This window comes from Dasypus novemcinctus, chromosome 2 (assembly GCF_030445035.2).
Source record: "Dasypus novemcinctus isolate mDasNov1 chromosome 2, mDasNov1.1.hap2, whole genome shotgun sequence".
In the NCBI taxonomy this organism is placed as follows: Eukaryota; Metazoa; Chordata; class Mammalia; order Cingulata; family Dasypodidae; genus Dasypus; species Dasypus novemcinctus.
Window position 1 is genome coordinate 146,526,094 of NC_080674.1, and position 19,145 is coordinate 146,545,238.

Below are 19,145 nucleotides of genomic sequence, written 5' to 3' on the forward strand. Positions count from 1 at the left end.
AATATGTCATAATATGTTTAATCCTCCTTTATTGATGAATGCTGAGGTAATTTCTAGTTCACAATTCGACCCTCAGAGATGTGGGAAAACTCACTTTATTAAACCCACATTATCAAGAAAACTTGCATCCCTTGCTTTTTTTTCCCTGTGTCTCTTTTTGTTGCGTCATCTTGCTGCGTCAGCTCTCTGTGTGTGCTTCACCATTCCTGGGCAGACTGCACTTTTTTCATGCTGGGCGGCTCTCCTTACGGGGTGCACTCCTTGCATGTGGGGCTCCCCTACGCGGGGGACACCCCTGCATGGCAGGGCACTCCTTGCGTGCATCAGCACTGCGCATGGGCCAGCTCCACACAGGTCAGGAGGCCCTGGGTTTGAACCTTGGACCTCCCATGTGGTAGAGGGACGCCCTATCTGTTGGGCCAAATCCGCTTCCCTCAATAGGGTCTTTGAAGATCCTGTTTAGATAAGGCCAAATTGAATCAAAGTGGCTTTAAGCCATATAACTGAAGTCCTTATAAGCAAAGGCATTTCAGATGCAGTCAGTCAGAAGTCCAAAGTCAGAAGAAGCCAGAAGTCAGAGAAAGCCCATGAGGAGACCAAGGAAACAGCACCAGATGGCAGAGGCACAACTGCAAGCCAAGAAACCCCAAAGCTTGTGGCAAGCCAGCACAAGAACCCTACAGACCCTGGGAGAAAACATGGCCGGTTGAGATCTTGATTTTGGCTAGAAATCTCCAAACTGTGAGCCCATAAATTCCTGTTGTTTAAGCCAACTGATCATGTGGTATTTGTCATATCAGCTCTTGAAACTGCCACTCACTAACCCACTTTTCAGAGTAGCCCATCCCTTATTGGTTTGTAGAAGTTTTCAGAAACTTCTGTTTAAATGCTCCACCTCTTCATATTTATTCATGGGAGACTTGCGACCTCCCCATGTGAGAAAAGTTACTGTTTCTGCTGCAGTTTCAAAGTGGTTCTAGTCATAGAGCAGGCTAGGCCTCTATTTTAGGACCAAGCATAATCGCAACAGAGCATGCTCGGTTTAGCCCCGCCTTCCCCTAAACGGCTTGGCCGGCGGCACTTCACCCCATCTTTAGCTGATCACTTGAGCTCACCTTCCCTAGACGGTATAAAATCCCAGAGCCCATTTTGTTCTGGGAGACTGATCTGAGGCTTGCCAACTCCCTGCTGTCAGACCATGCAGTAAACTCTTCTCGAAATCTTGGTGACTCAGTATTGGCTTCTGTGTGTATCGGACCAAGGGACCCTCTTGGCGGTATCGCTCTGGCAAACTAAGACACAAAAGGTAGAGAAACCAATGGATTCATTCTTCAGTTTATGAAGAAGAAAAATTCTCCTCACCACATACACACGCACACATGTGGTGGCCTGTGAGAGAATTCAGAGCCTTGGGAAGCTACTCAGTTGCCAAGCGAGCTTTGCAGACGAACACCCTGAGGGAATGAGGGACTTTTCCTGCCTGAAAGAAGTGGATAACAGCCAGGACATGGGGAGAGAAGGGGCTGAGGGAGGAGGGAGTTTGGCACATTCCAACTTAGGTGGCACATTGGCCATGAACAGTCTGCATCGCTTTGTTCTTATTAATTTTAAAAATATTTCTGAATCAACACATTCCCTGCATATCTGGGGCTGGATGTTTTGCAGCTGTGCAGCACACTGTCCAAAAAAGTGTGGGGTCCTGAGGGAGAAACCGCTCTAGAGCGATCACCCATGGCACTGGGCTCTATCAGCTGAGCCATGTCTGCCTCGCGTGCCTTGCTCGTGAGAAGCAGTGACAAGAGCAAATTACCCAGGCGTGGGGGCAAATCCTAGCTCCTTCATTTGCTAGTCAAGTAATCCTGATCAAGTAATTTAAAATCCCTAAACTTTTAACTTTCTCAACTTTCTCTACAGTAACACCTTATGGCGTTATTTAAATTAAAATAAAACCATGTGCATAAAGTATAAGGAATACTGTAGACAGTCAATAAGGAGAAGGATTTAGGAAGGAATGAAGGCAGTGTACTGGCTTGGCTGAGTCTAGCTTAGCCTCGTTATTTGCAGCTGAGCCCATAAAGTCCCACCTTTTATCCTCATATCATAGAGAATGTTCTGTTTTTGATTTTCCTGATCAAGATCTAGCCTGGCAATGTTGGGTCCTTTCTTTATTTTTAATGTTTTTTAAAATCAATTTTACTGAAACATATTCATAAACCATACAGTTCATCTAAAGTATACAATCAATGGCTGTTGGTATAATCACAAAATTGTGCATTCATTGCTTCAGTCAATATTAGAGCATTTTCATTACTCTAAAAAACAGAAAAGGAAAAAAACCACAAACGAATACAAAACCAACCATGCCCTTAGTACTTTAACTCTCAGTCTTTCTCCTGACAGACATAACTGCAAATCTTCCAACTCTGTAATTTATTTGTATTTACATTTTTTGAAGATGGAGTCAAACAATATGGAGTAAAAAAAAAAATGTAGTATTTCTTTCTTTCTTTCTTTTTTTTTTTTAATGTACAGGGGACCTAGGGATTGAACCCAAGATCCTGTATGTGGGAAGTCAGTTCTCAATCCCTGAGTCACATCACCTCTTCGAGTTGTTTTTTTCATTTGTTTTGCTTGTTGTTTTTTTTACGAGGCACTGGGAACTCCCATTTGGGAAGCAGGCACTCAATCGCTTGAGCCACATCTGCTCCCTGTAGTACTTTTTTTCTAGTTTCTTTCACTTAGCATGCTTCCTTTCTTTTTACCATTGATAAAATACTATTAATATATTACTATACACTACTGTCCATAGTTTGGTTGTATTTTGCCCAAATACCACTCTGGTATTAACCTCTTGCATCATTAATGTACATTTGTTGTGTTTCAGAGAAAAGCATTTTTACATATGCACTATTAATCATACTCATTTTTAACAAGAGGGTTCACTGTGTTATACGGTCCCATGTTTCATTTTTAAGCTATTCTTCTAGTGATATGCATGACCTTAGACTTTCCCTTTCAACGACATATTAGCATATATACCCATATATTGGCACTAATAATCACAAACCTAAGAAATGTTTTCACCATTTCTATTCATTTCTAAACATTTACAAACAACATTTTTACCAATTCTGCACAGAGTAAACCTCAGCTTTCCATTCTCTAACCACGTTCTATTCACTGGTGACTTATATTCTAGCTATTAACTCCACGAGTTTGTTCATTATACTTATTTCATAATAGTAAAATCATACAGTATTTGTCCTTTTGTGTCTGGCTTGCTTCACTCAACATTATGTCCTCCAGGTTCATCCATGTTGTCATGTGCTTCACGACTTCCTTTCTTCATGCAGCTGAATGCTATTCCATCATATGTGTACACCACAGTCTGTTTATGCATTCATCAGTTGCTGGACACCTGGGTTGTTTCCATCTTTTGGTAATTGTGAATAATGTCGCTATGAACATTGGTGTACAGCTAGCTGTCTGTGGACCGGCTCTCAGTTCTTTGGGTACTCTATATTTAAGCCGGGGATTCAGATTTATCAGCAGGCTTTCATTGGCTGCTTCTCCTGGAGCTTTAAAAGAAAGGAAAGTCCTTTCTCTTTCCTACATGTGGAGGGGCCTCCTCCCTCAGACTAGCCAGGACTTCTCCTCCATCAGCTGAGCCTGAGGGGAGTGAGGCTGCCCATCTTGTGTTCTATAGCCCACCTATTCTCTGCCCCCTGACCAGGACTTGTGTCTGTGCTTTCCAGGGTGTGCTGCTGAAGGCTGGGAGCGAGCCCGTGGATGCTCTGGGCAGAGGCTACTGAGGAGAGAATTGAGAATTCTGCTGGCTCTGCCACTGGTGGTCCCAGTGTTTGAAGCACTGGGTGATAATAGAGCCCATACCCTCAAGACTTGTCATTCCCTGATACCACAAGTAAGCCCAGCACTGGCAGCCAGCATTCTCCAGCCCATCAAAGGGAAGAGGGATCAGAGGGGGGCCCTGAGGCACATTGCCTTGGGCTGATCTGCACCCAGGAGCTGGGCTTCTGGCGGGAATGTTGCTGAAGGTGTGCTTTGCCTGCTGAGCTCCAGTCCTGTGTGTGTGTGTGACTGGGGCGTTGAGGAGGGCTGTGCCCAGGCTTTCCGCGTGTAAATGAGGTTCAGCTCTAGGGGACTTCTAGGATTTGTCTGGAGCGTAATTCAACCCCCAACTCCTTCGCCTGCTCCTGGATGGGAAGCAGTAACGCAGCCCCTGGTGGCTACCTAGCTGCCTTCCCCTCCCCCAAGTCTACGTCCTCTCACTCTGTCACAACAAGGAGCTTTGGCAGAGAGGATGGAGCGTGGGTGCAGCAGAGAGAAAAACACTCCAAAGTTTCAGTAAAATGGCAAGAGAGATGCCAGCACCCAAGGAGCAGGAGCCTTCTGTTTCTCACAGCCTGCTCTGCTGGGGCGGCAGGGGGGGCTCATGTAATCATGATTTCCTTTCCTCTCTTCCTCTCCTTCCCCTTTCCTCCCGGTGAGGTTTAGGAAAGGGAGACCCGCAGCGAGGAGAGAGAGGAAACAAAGATGTTTTTCTGAAGAACCAACTACATTTCCTTCTGTAACCACCAAAATAGGCAGGACAAAACAGAAAGAAGCCAGCACAGGGTTAGTTAGATGTCTTCCTTGGATAATCGACGCATGGATAATTGAAAATTGATAGTTTGTGTGCAATAGGTTGACTGTTAGCCAATATTTCACAGCATAAAAATGTGTAAAAGGAAGAAACATTGGGTAGACGTTTTTTTCCTCATGCTTTTGAAATGAGGACATTTCATTTGGGCAATGGCTCCTTTTCTATCAAGTAAAAACCTCATCTACTCAGAGCTCAGAAATACAGTTTTATGATAATTTCACCTAAAAAGGCTGGAGTTTATCTTTGTACTATTTGCATACAAAATATTGGGAATTTGTAAAGATCCCAAGGGGAATGTTTATCCACTCAAAAAAACAAGTTACTTTTCACCTCTTTTAAGTAAATCTTTGCATTCCAACAATAGGTACTTAGAAATCACTTTTTTTCTAGCAAGTCATTAAAGCAATTCCTGGAGGTAATACTTTAAAGAACTAGTAAGGCTGTATTTCTTTATTTAAACAGCCTATGATGGGTTTTAGCAGTTTATCTGATTTATTGATGTCTATTCATGTATGATCATAACATCTAATATTTATTGAGTGCTCATCATGTGCTAAGCATGGTATTAAATGCTTCACCAACATGTTCTCATTTAGTCCTTCTAACCAGGAGTACTGTTAGTTCATAGCTAAGGCTCTGAGAAGTTAAGTAGCTTAACCAAGGTCATGTAGATAGTAGGTCTAAGAGCAGAGCTCTAATTCCGGTTGACTCCTTATCCCTATGCCCTTACCCCGTGTGTGCTATTGCACCCTTGTATATTTTACCCACAAGGATGTCAAAGCATGACAGCAAGAGGAATACCAGCAAGTGCCTGCAGAAGGGCTGTTCCCACAGAAATCTGGACTGCTGGTTCAGATCCAGTCTTGCAGGGCCAGTGCCTTAGCATTATGGGTCAATCCAGCTCTGAGATTATAATTCCTGCTGTTGGAATAAGGAGGATAAACCCAGCTGTGTTATGGCACCTGATCCCCTAGGAATTTTTCAATTCTCTCTGGGACAGCAGGTTTCTGTAGAGTTATCTCTGATAGAAATACAGCCTGGGACTAGGGCATGAGGAAATGAGTGAATGCAAAGTGTATCATGAAGTATATATTTAGCACTGTGACCAATTACCCAGCCAGGACTGAGCCCAGAAAGTTCTAGGAAGAGTGTATGGCCTTGGGATGGGCACAGTCTCTGAACTCCCTCTGGAAGGGGAGTGGGAGGAGAGGCAGAGGGAGAAAAGAAAGGTAATGGAAAGAGGGTGAGTAGAGGGCATGAAACACGTGTGTCACTGGGAGGAAGTGTGGAGCCTGATGAACAATGGGGAATGGCCTTCTTACTTTTGGCTTTTTGAAATAAGAACTGGCTTATGAAGGTGGGGAGGGTGCAGGCTGTGAACAGAAATGAGAAAAGGAGCAGATGCCAGCACGCCCCTAGCCCCTTGCTCTAAGTGCTTTTCTAGATATAAATGACAGAGCTCAAAGAGGTGCCAGCAGGGGCTGTACTGAAAATTTGAAGGCCCTCGTATATTTTGGTTGCGTGAAAAGAGGGTTAGAATTCGGGGAGTATGCGTTTAGCCTCTGAAGGATTTTTTTTATCCTAATACTAACACTATTATCACTGTTCTTAACTGCAATATTGAAGGAAAGCAGATTAGGTAAGAACATATAAGAGAAGATGTTATAACATGCTGGGATCCTTACCAGGATCACTCTAGGGACAGATTTGTCAGGAGATCTAGAGGAGAAGCTGAGCAGAGCAGAGACTGCTTGGAGCAATCCTGACTTCAAGACTTCCCCCTAAACGGACTTGGGCCAGTGGTTAGGGCGTCCATCTACCACATGGGAGGTCCGCGCTTCAAACCCCGGGCCTCCTTGACCCGTGTGGAGCTGGCCCATGCGCAGTGCTGATGCGTGCAAGGAGTGCCCTGCCACGCAGGGGTGTCCCCTGCGTAGGGGAGCCCCACGCGCAAGGAGTGCGCCCCATAAGGAGAGTTGCCCAGTGTGAAAGAAAGCACAGCCCGCCCAAGAATGGTGCCGCATACACGGAGAGCTGACACAAGATGATGCAACAAAAAGAAACACAGATTCCTGTGCCACTGACAACAACAGAAGCGGACAAAGAAGAAGACACAGCAAAAAGACACAGAGAACAGACACCCGGGATTATGGGGGGGAGGGGAGAGAAATGAATAAATAAATAAATCTTTAAAAAAAAAAAAAAAAGACTTCCCCTTAGAAGAAGCCAGGCCAGAGAGCCGGTGAGAGAAGGATCAAGCCAAAAGTTACAGTCAGAACCCAGTCAACACAGGAAAAACAGCAACCAAAAGAAATAAAGAAAAAATTGTTTAGAGAGACCGAGACCATGGCCTTTTGGTCAGCAGCTAGCCGAGTGGGTGGAAAGCCAGGCTCCTGGCTCAGAACCCAGCCTGGGAAGGCACCCCCTGTGTAGAAATTAATGAAAAGTTCTCTGTGAAGACTCACTTCACCGAGGAAAAGACAGGCAGAGTGGATACTGGAGACTAGGCATCCACATCAGTGTTCTTGTTTTGGGTATCCTATGCATCCAGCTGAAGGGCATTATTTACTAACAGTTGGGAGAAGTGGACAAATACCACTACTTATGGGTGAACAAAACCTACAGCCTCCCTCAGGGTGGCTAGATCAGCCAAGGGAGAAGTTTTGCCCCTGGGATAGACTCTTCAGACTCCAAGTCTACACAGCCTGAAATCCTGCTTCTAACAGATAGGATGGAGAGCCGGGGTGGAGGGTGGTTTTTCTTAGCCTCTGGGCCCTTTGACTCTGGGCCTTCCCATCTCCCCTCGCGCCCTGGGGTGCTGATGAACTGGCTGGACCACTGGACTCGGAGGAAGGTATGATCCTGCAAAGTGTGTCTAGACTTGGACAGGCACAAGTATCCCCATTTCCCAGCACTTAGAAACTCCTCAAATGGGCTAATTTGTCAGAAGGCAGGAGGAGTTGGGGACAGAGGAGTCTTAGCCATGCCCTGGTTATTTTAAAGACATGAGTCCTCCCCCCTCCCCCCCTTTTTTATTCCCTTCCTCTTGCGACTTGCTTGCTGTCTGCTCTCTGTGTCCATTTACTGTGCATTCTTCTGTATCTATTATTTTTTAATTTGTTCTCCCCCCTTTGCAGCTTGCTTGTTGTCTGCTGTATCCATTTGCTGCACACTCTTCTGTGTTTTTACCTGTCTCCCTTTTTGTTGCATCACCTTGCTGAGTCAGCTCTCTGTGGTGCTTGCGGGCAGGGTGGCACTCCGTGGCATGTGGGTGAGGCTGTCTTCACAAGGAGGCCCTGGGACGTGAACCCAGGGCCTCCCATATGGTAGACGGGAGCCCAACTGATTGAGCCACAGCTGCTTCCCCCACTTTCTTGTATAATGTCTGAAAGACATGTGATAAGTTAATGTGAAATTGATGGGGGTGACTTATTAAAATTAATTGTGTTCATAATTAGGAACTAGCAGAGAAAGACCGTAGGAAAGGATGGTTTCAAGGGTGAGATCTTATATTTTCCCACATTTTATATTTGGGAAGTGTGTGGGAGTGATCAACACACTCCGGCTCTATTCGCCATCAGCTGCAAGTTCAGTTTCAACAAAAACCTAAGTTTAAAGATCTCAACCTGGATTCTCCCTTTCCTGAGCACTAAGACCCCTGCTGGTGTTCTGGGCATGGGTAACTTCACAGCAGAGGAGTACAGAGTTTGGATAAGGGATTTGTAGTGAAATGACTTTCCTTGACCAGCCTCAGAAATACCTCAAACCTTAAAGGTAATGAGGGTGGATTTGGGGTTTTGGTAAGGAAGTGGGGTCATTTCAGACCACTTTTCATACCTTGCAGGAGAAGGAACATGAATTTACTCCCCGAATCCATAGTTGCCTCTAACTCTGGACTACAAAGCAAGTTAGAGAGGTTAGTTGGTTTGTTCGTTGTTTTATTTTGTTGTTGTTTTGTTTGTTTGTTTTTCCCATTCATTTATTCACAAACAATGCAAGACACTGGTAATGTGAGAATGGAAAAAGTCATGGTCCCTATCCTCCAAGAGCCATAGACTTGTTGGGGAGACAGGCACAGAAATAATCACAATAGAGGTTGGCAATTGCTTACACAAGATACTGTGTTATCTCAGAGGAGGGAGCAACTAATATGAAAGAGGGAGGAAAAGAGGCACATAAACTAGATCTTCATAGAGGATGAGTTGGGAGTTAGCGAATATGAAAAGAGGAAAAAACAGATTCCAAGCAGAGGGAACAGGATGTGCAAAAGCAGAGAGGACTGTGGTTAATGGAGAGAATGGTGAGTTTTTCTGAAGAGAGGTGAGGGGCATTCTGCAGGAGTATTTGAAAAGAGAACAAGAAAGGAAGGTTGGAAAACAACTGTGAAGGGACTGGTGTAATCTGCTGTGTTTGAACTTTATCACATTGTCAGTGGGGAGCGACTAACGATTGTTAAACAAGAAAGTGGAATGATCAGATCATTGCTTTCTAAAGAGGTTACAGAATAAAGTGGAGGTAGAAGTGGGTTGTTCTGGGGTCCCAAGTACAGCGAAAATCTCCTTCCTGGTCCTCTACTGGGGAGTTCCTTCTTTCTTCCCTTCCTCTGTTCACTTCCCACAAAATGTAACAAATACTTATCATAAGCCAGGCTCTGAGTCAGGCCCTGGGAATACAAAAATGGATGAAAAACACTCCCTGCCTAGAGGGGCTCACAAGCTAGTTCTGTTCCTCCCAACCTTATGTTAGAGTATTCTATGGTCCATTTCACTACCATGGTGAAATGAGAAAAAGCAAGGACAGTGCATGAGACAAAATAAAGTTAAATTATTCAATATAAAAACTCCTCACTTTGGTTTGAGGTTATAGTCTTCCTTTTTGTTGTTGCTGTTGTTGTTGTTTTAAAAACGTCCATTCTTTAATGAAAAGACAGTAGTAGGTAAAAGAGAGTTGATAGCAGATTGGTTCCCTCCTCCCTCCCTTCCTTCCTTCCTTCCTTCCTCCTTACCTGGCAAAATGAGAAGTCTTTTGTTATATTCCAAACACTGTGTGCATGTGGGGTAAATTTACTGTTCATTGTTTTAGTATGGTTAAAGATTAATTTCCTCATTCCAAAGGTGGAGCTAAGAACAGGCTTTTCTCATACATGGAGTGGAACATATGCAAGAAACAGGGCTTTACTGGACAAAAGAAGTCTCTGATGCTACTTCTCATCCCCAGACTCAGAAGTGGGGGAGATAGGAAAGCCCTTGGTCCCAGAGAGCGCCAGGACTCAGCAATTTCCCGTTAGACAGGACTGCTCCTCCTGGCAGCACACGGAGATCATTGGTGTCCCAGGAGGGCTGGGTTCATCTCATCTGGTTTGGAGAACGGCAATTCTATCATGGGTATCCAGGAGGTATATTAGGAAAAACTGGTGAAACAGGAATAGGCACTCCCTAAGAGAGGGGCCTCTGACTCTGTCTTTCATGTGGTAATGGAATGTGCCACCTGCTTTTTAAAAAATTTTATTTATTCAAGTATGTCATTCGTACATGAACAAAAAGTGTATAATAAAAGTTGTGAACTTACAAAGCAAACATGCATAACATCGTACATGGGTCCCATACACCAACCCTCCACCAACATCTTGCATTGCTGTGAGACATTTGTTACACATTGTGAAAGAATATCATCAAAATCTTACTGTTAACTATTGTCCATATCTTACATTTGGTGTATTTTTCCCCCAACCCGCCCTATTGTTATTTTTAGAATATATTTGTATTACAGATGTTGTGAAGGTCACCTGCTTTTACCAAAACTAGTCAGGCATGAGTTTCCATGACCCACCCACCAATCCCTTCAAATTATATCACTTAGTCAGTCACAGTCCTGCTATCAAACAGCATTGTTACCTAAACTCAAATTACTGCACTATAATGAGAATGCATCATCCTGCTTGTGACATGGGACCTGTGGGTTAAAACTAATTTGGAAGTCAGTCTGGGGACCAAAAGGAGCAAGTGTTGTTCTGAGGTGGCATATTGCTTAGGAGTGGGATTCAGTGCATACATGAAACCCAGAGGTTGGAAAACTACTGGTCTCATGGGAGAGTCAGACATGTAAGCAATTATTTTAGTGCAGTGCAATAAATAAATTCATGTACAGAAGCACAAAGAGCTGTGATATGTGGGGAGAATGGTTTAATATGAATAGAAGTGGGAGGTATCTGGTTGGAGTGTCTGAAAAAGGGACTAGAAAGGAAATTTGGGGTCTGATTATGAAGAAGTTTCTTAAGAAGCAAAGCTGAGGGGAGAGCTACCAATCAAGGGACTAGGGAAGTTGGGGAAGGTTCTCTCAAGGAGCTGACACTTGAGATGGGTCTTTTGCCTCTCCCCCCACCCCCAAAGCTTTAAGACTCTCTTCACTGCTTCCTCTCCCCCTGTCCCATATTTCCTGAGCATGCCAGGCCCAGAACATCCTTGCAGGCTGCTAATTAATTCATTCCGTTTTAATTCTGCGGAGTTAGGAGCCTGTGAACTCAAGAGGAAATTCATGCAAAATACTAGACAAATTGAATGTGCTGGCACTTTAGAAACAGATGTGACCCTATCTGCCCCCTTCATCCTCCCTGCCACTGACCAGCACAGATGGAAGCATGCACTGATATAAAGAGGTGGTGGTATTGATGAGCTAATGCGTTGATTTTGACTGAGTCATTTGTGTCATTACTTTTTGGGGAGAAGAAAGAAGGATGGGGGGGGGGTGCTTTCTAATTTTAAAGGACTCTTTTGGGAACTGATGGGGTCCATTTCTGTAGCTCCAAAACATGGTGAGTATATGTGAGTTGTAATAGTTCCTCTTCCCTAGAGGTATTTATTAAGAGGGATGGCTTATTCCAAGCAAGTTCATGGAGACGGATAGAATAACCTCTTAAAACAAAGGACTACAGTTTTTTTAAAGTTTATTTTTTATTAGAGAAGTTGTAGGTTTACAGTAAAATCATGCAGAAAATACACAGTTCCCACAGACTCTGACCCAGTTTTTCTTATACTTGATCTTAGCCAAAAGGCAGAAAAGCAATGGATTTCCTTATTATTAGCACTTTGCATTAATGTGACACCTTTGTTACAATTGATGAAACAATATTATTTTAATTGTTATATTACCTGTAATCCATAGTTTACATTGGGGTTCATTGACAGTCCTATGGTTGTTTTATTTTATTTGATTTTTATTCTAGTAACATATAAACAACCTAAAATTTCCCCTTTTAACCACATTCATATATATAATCCAGTGGTGTTAATTATATTCACAATGTTTTGCTATTATCACCACCATCCATTACCAAAACTTTTCCATCATCCGAAACAGAAATTCTGTACCAATTAAGCATGAACTCCCCATTCCTTACACCCACCCTGGCCCCTATACCTTGTATTCTAGTTTCTGTCTCTATTCATTTGCTTATTTCAGTATTTCTTATCAGTGAAATCATACAATATTTGTCCTTTTGTGTCTGGCTTATTTCACGCAACATGATGCTTTCAAGGTCCAATGATGTTGCATGTATCAGAACTTCATTCCTTTTAATATTTCATTGTATGTATACATCACATTTTGTTTATCCATTCACATGTTGATGGACACTTGGGTTGCTTCCATCTTTTAGCAATTGTGAATAATGCTTCTATGAAAATCAGAGTGCAATGATCTGTTCATGAGTCCCTGCTTTCAATTCTTTTTGGGTATATAGCTAAAAGGATTGATCTGAAGATGTTTTCCTATGTATTCTTGTAGGAGCTTTATAGTTTTGATTCTCACATTTAGGTCTTTGATCTGTTTTTAGTTAATTTTTGTATATAGTGTGAGGTAGGGGTCCACCTTCATTTTTTGCATATGGTTTTCTAGTTTTCCCAATATTATTTCTTGAAGAGACAATTCTTTACCCACAAGAGACTTGACACCCTTGTCAAAAATCAGTTGCTCAGTCCCAGACCAGCAGAGGTAGTAGCCAGAGCAGCTGCAGCCATCTCCTGTCCACTCTCCACCCCAGATCTCTTTCCCTCTTCCTTCTTCTCCTCCTCCTCACCTCCCCTTCCTCCTCTGCCTGCCTGAGGGTCCTCCTCATCTTCCCTCCTACCCCTATTGTTCTGTCTCCCAGCCTCTTGCCCTTCTCCTTCCTGCTCCCCTTTACCCCTAGTCTCTTTGCCCCTGCAGTTTTTGGCTTTCACTCCACCAGTGACCAAAGACTACTTGACCACTCCAAGTCCAGCTCCTCAGAACACTGCTTGCCATGGACACTGATGTGATTGAAGGTGGATTAAATGTCACTCTCACCATCTGGCTACTTCTGCATGGAAAGGAAGGTGGCAATATCATTGGAAAGAAAGGAGAATAAATCAAGAAGACACACAAGGAAAGCGGTGCATGTATCAGCATCTCAGAAGAGAATTGTCCTGAGAGAATTATTCCTTTGGCTGGACTCACTAATGGCATCTTTAAAGCCTTTGCTATGATCATTGACAAACTGGAAGAGGACATCAGCAACTCTATGACTTATAGCACAGCAGATTCCCAGTCACTCTGAGACCGGTGGTCCCTGTTAGTCAGTATGGCTCTCTCATTGGGAAAGGTGGTTGCAAGATCAAGGAAATATGAGAATACAGGAGCTGAAGTCCAGGTGGCAGGGGATATGCTCCCCAACTCAACTGAGCAGACCATCACTATAACTGGCATTCCACAATCCATCACTGAGTGTGTCAAACAGATCTCTGTGGTCATGTTGGAGACTCTCTTCCAGTCCCTCACCCTCCTTGAGGGTGTGACCATGCCATACCATCCCAAGCCATCCAGTTTTCCAGTCATCTTTGCATGTGGTCAGGACAGGTTCAGCACAGGCAGAGATAGTGCAAGCTTTCCCCACACTACCCCATTCATGTCCCTCAACCTTGACCTGGAGGGACCACCCTCTTAGAGGCCTACACCGTTCAAGAACAGTGTGCCATTTCATGGCCAGATTTGACCAAGATGCACCAGTTGGCAATGCAACAATCTCACTTTCCTATGACACATGGCAACACCGGATTCAGTGCAGGTTTGAATGCATCTGCTCAAACTACTTCTCATGAACTCACCATTCCAAACTATTTGATTGGCTGCATAATCAGGCATCAAGGCACCAAAATCAATGAGATCTGTCAGCTGTTTGGGGCACATATCAAAATTGCCAACCCAGTGGAAGGATTGATCGATAGGCTGGTTACCACAACTGGATCTGTTGAAAGCACCTGGCTCAATATCTGATCAATGTCAGACTTTCCTCAGAGATGGGTAGCATGGGGAGCATCTAGAACAATGCATTCATCCATAATCCCTTTCTTCAGTTCACCACCATCTGTGATCCATCTGTGTAGTTTCTGAAGTCAGTGGTTCCAGGTTTTAAATAGTTCGTAAATTTTCAGTTTCGACTCACTTTATCATTCACTCATGATGCTTTTTTTAAAGATTTATTTCTTTATTTCTTCCCTCACAACCCCCACCCCACCTCCACCCCCACCCCCCTATCTCTGCTCTCTATGTCCCTTTGCTGTGTTCTGTGTCTGCTTGTCTTCTCTTTAAGTAGCACTGGAAACCAATCCTGGGACCTTCCAGAGTGGGAGAGAGGTACTCCAATTTCTTGCACTGTCTCACCTCCCTGGTCTACTGTGTCTTATTGTCTCTCCTCTGTGTCTTCTTTTGTTGCATCATCTTGCTGCACCAGCACTCCACATGGGCCATTTCACCATGCAGGCCAACTTGCCTTCACCAGGAGGCTCCAGGAATTAAACCCTGGACTTCCCATTTGGTAGACTATAGCCCAATTGCTTGAGCCACATCTCCTTCCCCTATGATTTTTAAATTAAAGTGTTTTAATTCCTTTCTCTGTTCAGCTGTTAATGCCGAGATCTATATTTAGTTTTATAAGCTTCTCCCTGTTTTTTTGTTTTGTTTTGTTTTTGCTCCTGAACTTTTTTTTCTGTTTGTTACGGAAGTGTAAGAATGGAATATTAATACACTTCAGTTTAGTTCTCTAACGTCAGGAATTTTTCAAAAAAAATTTAAAAGATGAACTGGAAAAAAAATCAATTGGTCATATTCATAACTTGTAACAAATGTTCCACAATATTGAAGGTGTTGGTGGCAGGGTGATATATGGGAATTCTGTACATTATGTATGATTGTTTTATAAGCTCACAGATTCTCTAATAAAAATAAAACTAAAAAAGCAACCCTCCCAAAAAACAAAAATCAATTGATCATAGATGTGAGGATTTATTTCTGAACTCTTAATTTTATTCTGTTGGTCTATTTATCTGCCCTTGTGCCAGTACCATGCTGTTTTGATTATTGTAGCTTTGTAATAAGTTTTAGATTGGGAAGTGTGAGTCCTCCAACTCCGTTTTTCTTTTTCAAGATGTTTTTGACTCTTTGGGGGCCCTTACTCTTCCACATAAATTTGTTGATTGGCTTTTCCATTTCTGCAAAGTAGACAGTTGGAATTTCAATTGGAATTGATTGCATTGACTATGGTAAATCACTTTGGGTTGAGATGACCTCTTAACAATATTTGGTCTTCCAATCCATGAACGTGAAATGTCCTTCCATTTATTTAGGTTTTCTTTAATTTCTTTTTGACCATGTTTTGCAGTTTTCTGTGTACAAGTCCTTTACGTCCTTAGTTAAATTTATATCTACAGGGAGCGAATGTGACTCAAGCAGTTGAGCTCCTGCTTCCCACATGGGAGGTCCCTGGTTAGATCCGTGGTGCCTCAAAAAAAAAAAAAAGACAACAAGCAAACAAATGAAAAAACCAGCTTAGGGGAGCCAATGTGGCTCAGTGGTTGAGTGCTACCTTCCCATGTAGAAGGTCCCAGTTTCATTCCCTGGCCCTGATGCCTCAAAAAAATAAAAAATAAATTTATGCCTAGATATTTGATTCTTTCAATTGCTATTATAAATGGAATTTTTTTCTTGATTTCCTCTTTAGATTGTTCATTACTACTGTATAGAAACATTACTGATTTTGTGTTGACCTTGGGACTACAGTTTTTAAACAATCAGTTCTCAAGCTTTTGGGTCTCAGGAGTCCCTTTTGCATTTTTTAAATTATTGAGGACCTCAAAGAGCTTTTGTTTATGAGGGTTATACCTAGCAATATTTACAGCATTAAAAATTAAAACAGAAATTTAAAATTTCTCAGAATATTTATTTATGAATCCATTAAAAATCATAACAAATCATATTTTAGCATAAAACACATTTTGGTGTAAAATAACTATATTTTCTAAAATAAAAAATTAGTAGCAAGAATGGCATGTTTTGCATTTTTACAAATCTTTTAAATATGTGACTTAATAGAAGATACCCAGATTCTCATATTTGCTTCTGCATTCAGTTTCAGTATGTTGTTGTGGTAGAAGTAAAGGAAGAAAATTTGGTCTCTCAGAGTTTGAAAAGAGAAAAGTATTTTAGTTTTCATGTAATTCTCGCATATTTCTCTTTGATACTACACCAAAATTCGACACCTGGTAGTTTCTTAGATTAGTTGCAATGTGGAATCTAAAAGCATGTCAATTCCTGCTTTATTACACTAAAATTCATAGTTTATTTTGAACTTTGAAAGAATTTCATAACATCACCCATTGGTCTTTTGGAAAATATTGGTTCACTGAGCTATATAGATCTTCCAAATTCTGTTAACATTTCATTATAAAATATTTTAAAATGATTTTCTTTATGTCATCATCAATCTCATCAGAAAGGTTTTTAAGTACTGGGAAGCTGTCAAATTCATGGAGGCAGAGACAAGTGTTCCAAAATTCTAATTTTCATTTGAAAGCTTGAATTTTATCATTGGCAACAAATACTGTCAGTTGTTTTCCTCGAAGTGACAGGTTCATTTTGTTCATTTTTGGGAAACTGTCTGCCAAGTACTCAAGTCTGAGTAACCTTAGTTTCTCTCTCAGTCGTTCTTTCAAGTGAAAAATGCTGTTCCATGAAAAAAGAGGCTAGTTCAGCTTGAAACTCAAACAATCGTACAAGTGCTTTTCCTGGCAACAACTGCTGTACTTCGGGATACAGCAGAAGTGCTTTATGTATACTTCCTATTTCCTCAGACAGAATATAAAAAGGATGTACTCAAGGGTTGATATTTTATAAAAATTAATATTCTTTACTGCCTTATCAAGAACACTCTAAGTGGAAGTGAAACTATTTTTGTGAGTGCTTGGCAATGAAGCATACGATGACAGTGTAGCCCGCTGCCTGGGTTTATGCTAACATGCTAGCTCTTTTACCATCTATTGCTTTTGTATCATCAGTGCAAATGTCAACACAATGACAAAGGCAAATAATGTCTTAGTGATATTAAAATGTTTTTTACCTCATCAACTGTTGAGAGGATCTCAGTGACCCTTAGGGGTCCATGGACCACACTTTGAGAATAACTGTGCTAAATGACATGTCTGAATTCCTCAGGGCTTGGCCCTGGGCCCTTCTTTTCTTCTTTGTATTTTTTCTTTAGGTGAACTCATCTACTGCCTTTGAGTCTTGGACTGTTTCTGAACAAATGACCCACATATTTATTATCTCTAGGCCTGACCAATCCCATATATCCAGCTGCCAACTTGACAGGCATGCACTTGGATGTCTCAAAGGCACCTCAAGAGTAACATATCTAAGACTTCACTTGTGACTTTCTCCCTTGTTGTCTTCCATCCAGTTACACAAGCTGGAATCCTTATGGTCACTGCATTCCCCCTACTCCCATATCCAATCTGTTACCAAGTCCTCTTAATTTTACCTCCTAAGTGTTTCTTTAATCCACCACTTCTCTCTCTCCACTACCACCACCAAAGTCATAGACACCATTATCTCTTATTGGAATTAACACAAAAGTCCCTCTTCAATCCACTCGTAGAGTCAGAGTAATTGTTTTCAAATAGCAAATCTGATCAAAACCGTGCTTAGAACCCTTCAATGACCTCCCATTGCTCTCAGGATGAGACATAGTCTCATTCTATAACCGAGATCAGGTTGGTTGTTATATGCTCTCATAGAACCATGGTCCTTTCCTTTACAACACTTATGAGGGTTTATATTTACATATTCCTTAGAGGGATTGTTTAATTAACATCTTTTCCTGAAAAGACTGTAAGTTCCATGAGAGCAGAGATAGGCACATAGTAGACATTTCATAAAAATTTGTGGTGTCAATCATTGAATGAGGCTTAGGACAACTCCTTTGAGAATGAATTAGTCACTGAAAAACAAGTGCCCTTGGGCTCTCTTTGAGGGAAGTCCCCCCTTTTTAATTATCTCATAGCATTAAAAAAAAAATACTGCCTTGTCCTAGGCATTCCATCAAAGTGGCCTCCTAAGCGTGGTGGCAAATTTATCTTCCTTTTGACATAGGACCCCTCTTTGCTCCCCATCACTCATGCTGCCAATGGCTCTTGGAAAGAGTTAGTTAGCAATACAGGCTCTTCAGGATTATAAGGGAGAATACCTCATCTTTCCCTCCCTCTAGGCACTTGGCTAGGAGACCCATTTCAACCAAAGAGAACAAAATATATCAAGTGGAAGTGCCAAGAAGGAAACAAAAAGAGAAAGAGTCATGGTGCTTGTTCTCAGGGAGCCCTTATCCTGCTGGAGAAGACAGAGCCCTAGCTTAGGGGTTTGCTGAAGGCATCATAATATTGGAAATGGCCTTTCCTAGAGAATGAAAGGGAAAGGAAACCAACATATAGTAAGTACCTTCTGTGTCCAGGTCCTTTGACTTTTGTTCTCTCATTTAGTTGTTTTTTTTTTTAACTGTCACTTTATTTTTCTTGAATATTTATATTAATGCTTTTTTGTTACTATCCACACTATGGCTTTTAAAAAAGTGTCTCACCTTTGCGGTCCCAGCTCCAATCTGGTAATCACCCCCTCACTCTTAGAATTCCTCTCCCCTGGCCACCTAGTTTTTGTAACATCTCAACAAAGGAGGGCCTTGGAAACTCAGCATAGCCTGTGCGCTCGATGGCGGGGCCAAAACCAGTTACAGGTAGTCAGCTGGGCAGCAGACACCTAATGGCCCGCGGACACGGTCCAGCTGCCTGCCTGCTCCAAGGTCCCACTGACTCAGCGGTGGAGACTCGTACAGGCTGACCAGGTGCCGCAGGGCCATCCGCAGGCAGTGCTCCACGCTCGTGGGTTACACACCGGCGAATGCTTTTCTGAAAATACTCCAAGAGACAAGAGTGTTCTGGTGTTCTTTCAGCATATCAAGTCATCCAAGTTCCTCAGAAGTCCTTCTGGCTTAAAATAAAAGCATCTGGCTCTGCTAATGTAGAAAAGGCCGCTGAACTGCACCAGAGTATTTAAGACTTTTAAATTCTGAGCTGCCTTACCTGGAAAAAATGGAGAGTTCACAAAAGGCCAATTTAATAAAGATTTAGCTCAAGTATAAAAATAC

General features: G+C 42.3%; 1 long non-coding RNA gene and 1 pseudogene across 1 annotated transcript in view; both read left to right on the plus strand.

Annotated features, from left to right (window-relative positions):
* LOC139439891 (uncharacterized) overlaps positions 1–19,145 on the plus strand; it is a 91,680-nt gene that overhangs the window by 56,140 nt on the left and 16,395 nt on the right. The window lies entirely within an intron of this gene.
* Positions 12,942–13,998, plus strand: LOC101443123 (poly(rC)-binding protein 2 pseudogene; annotated as a pseudogene).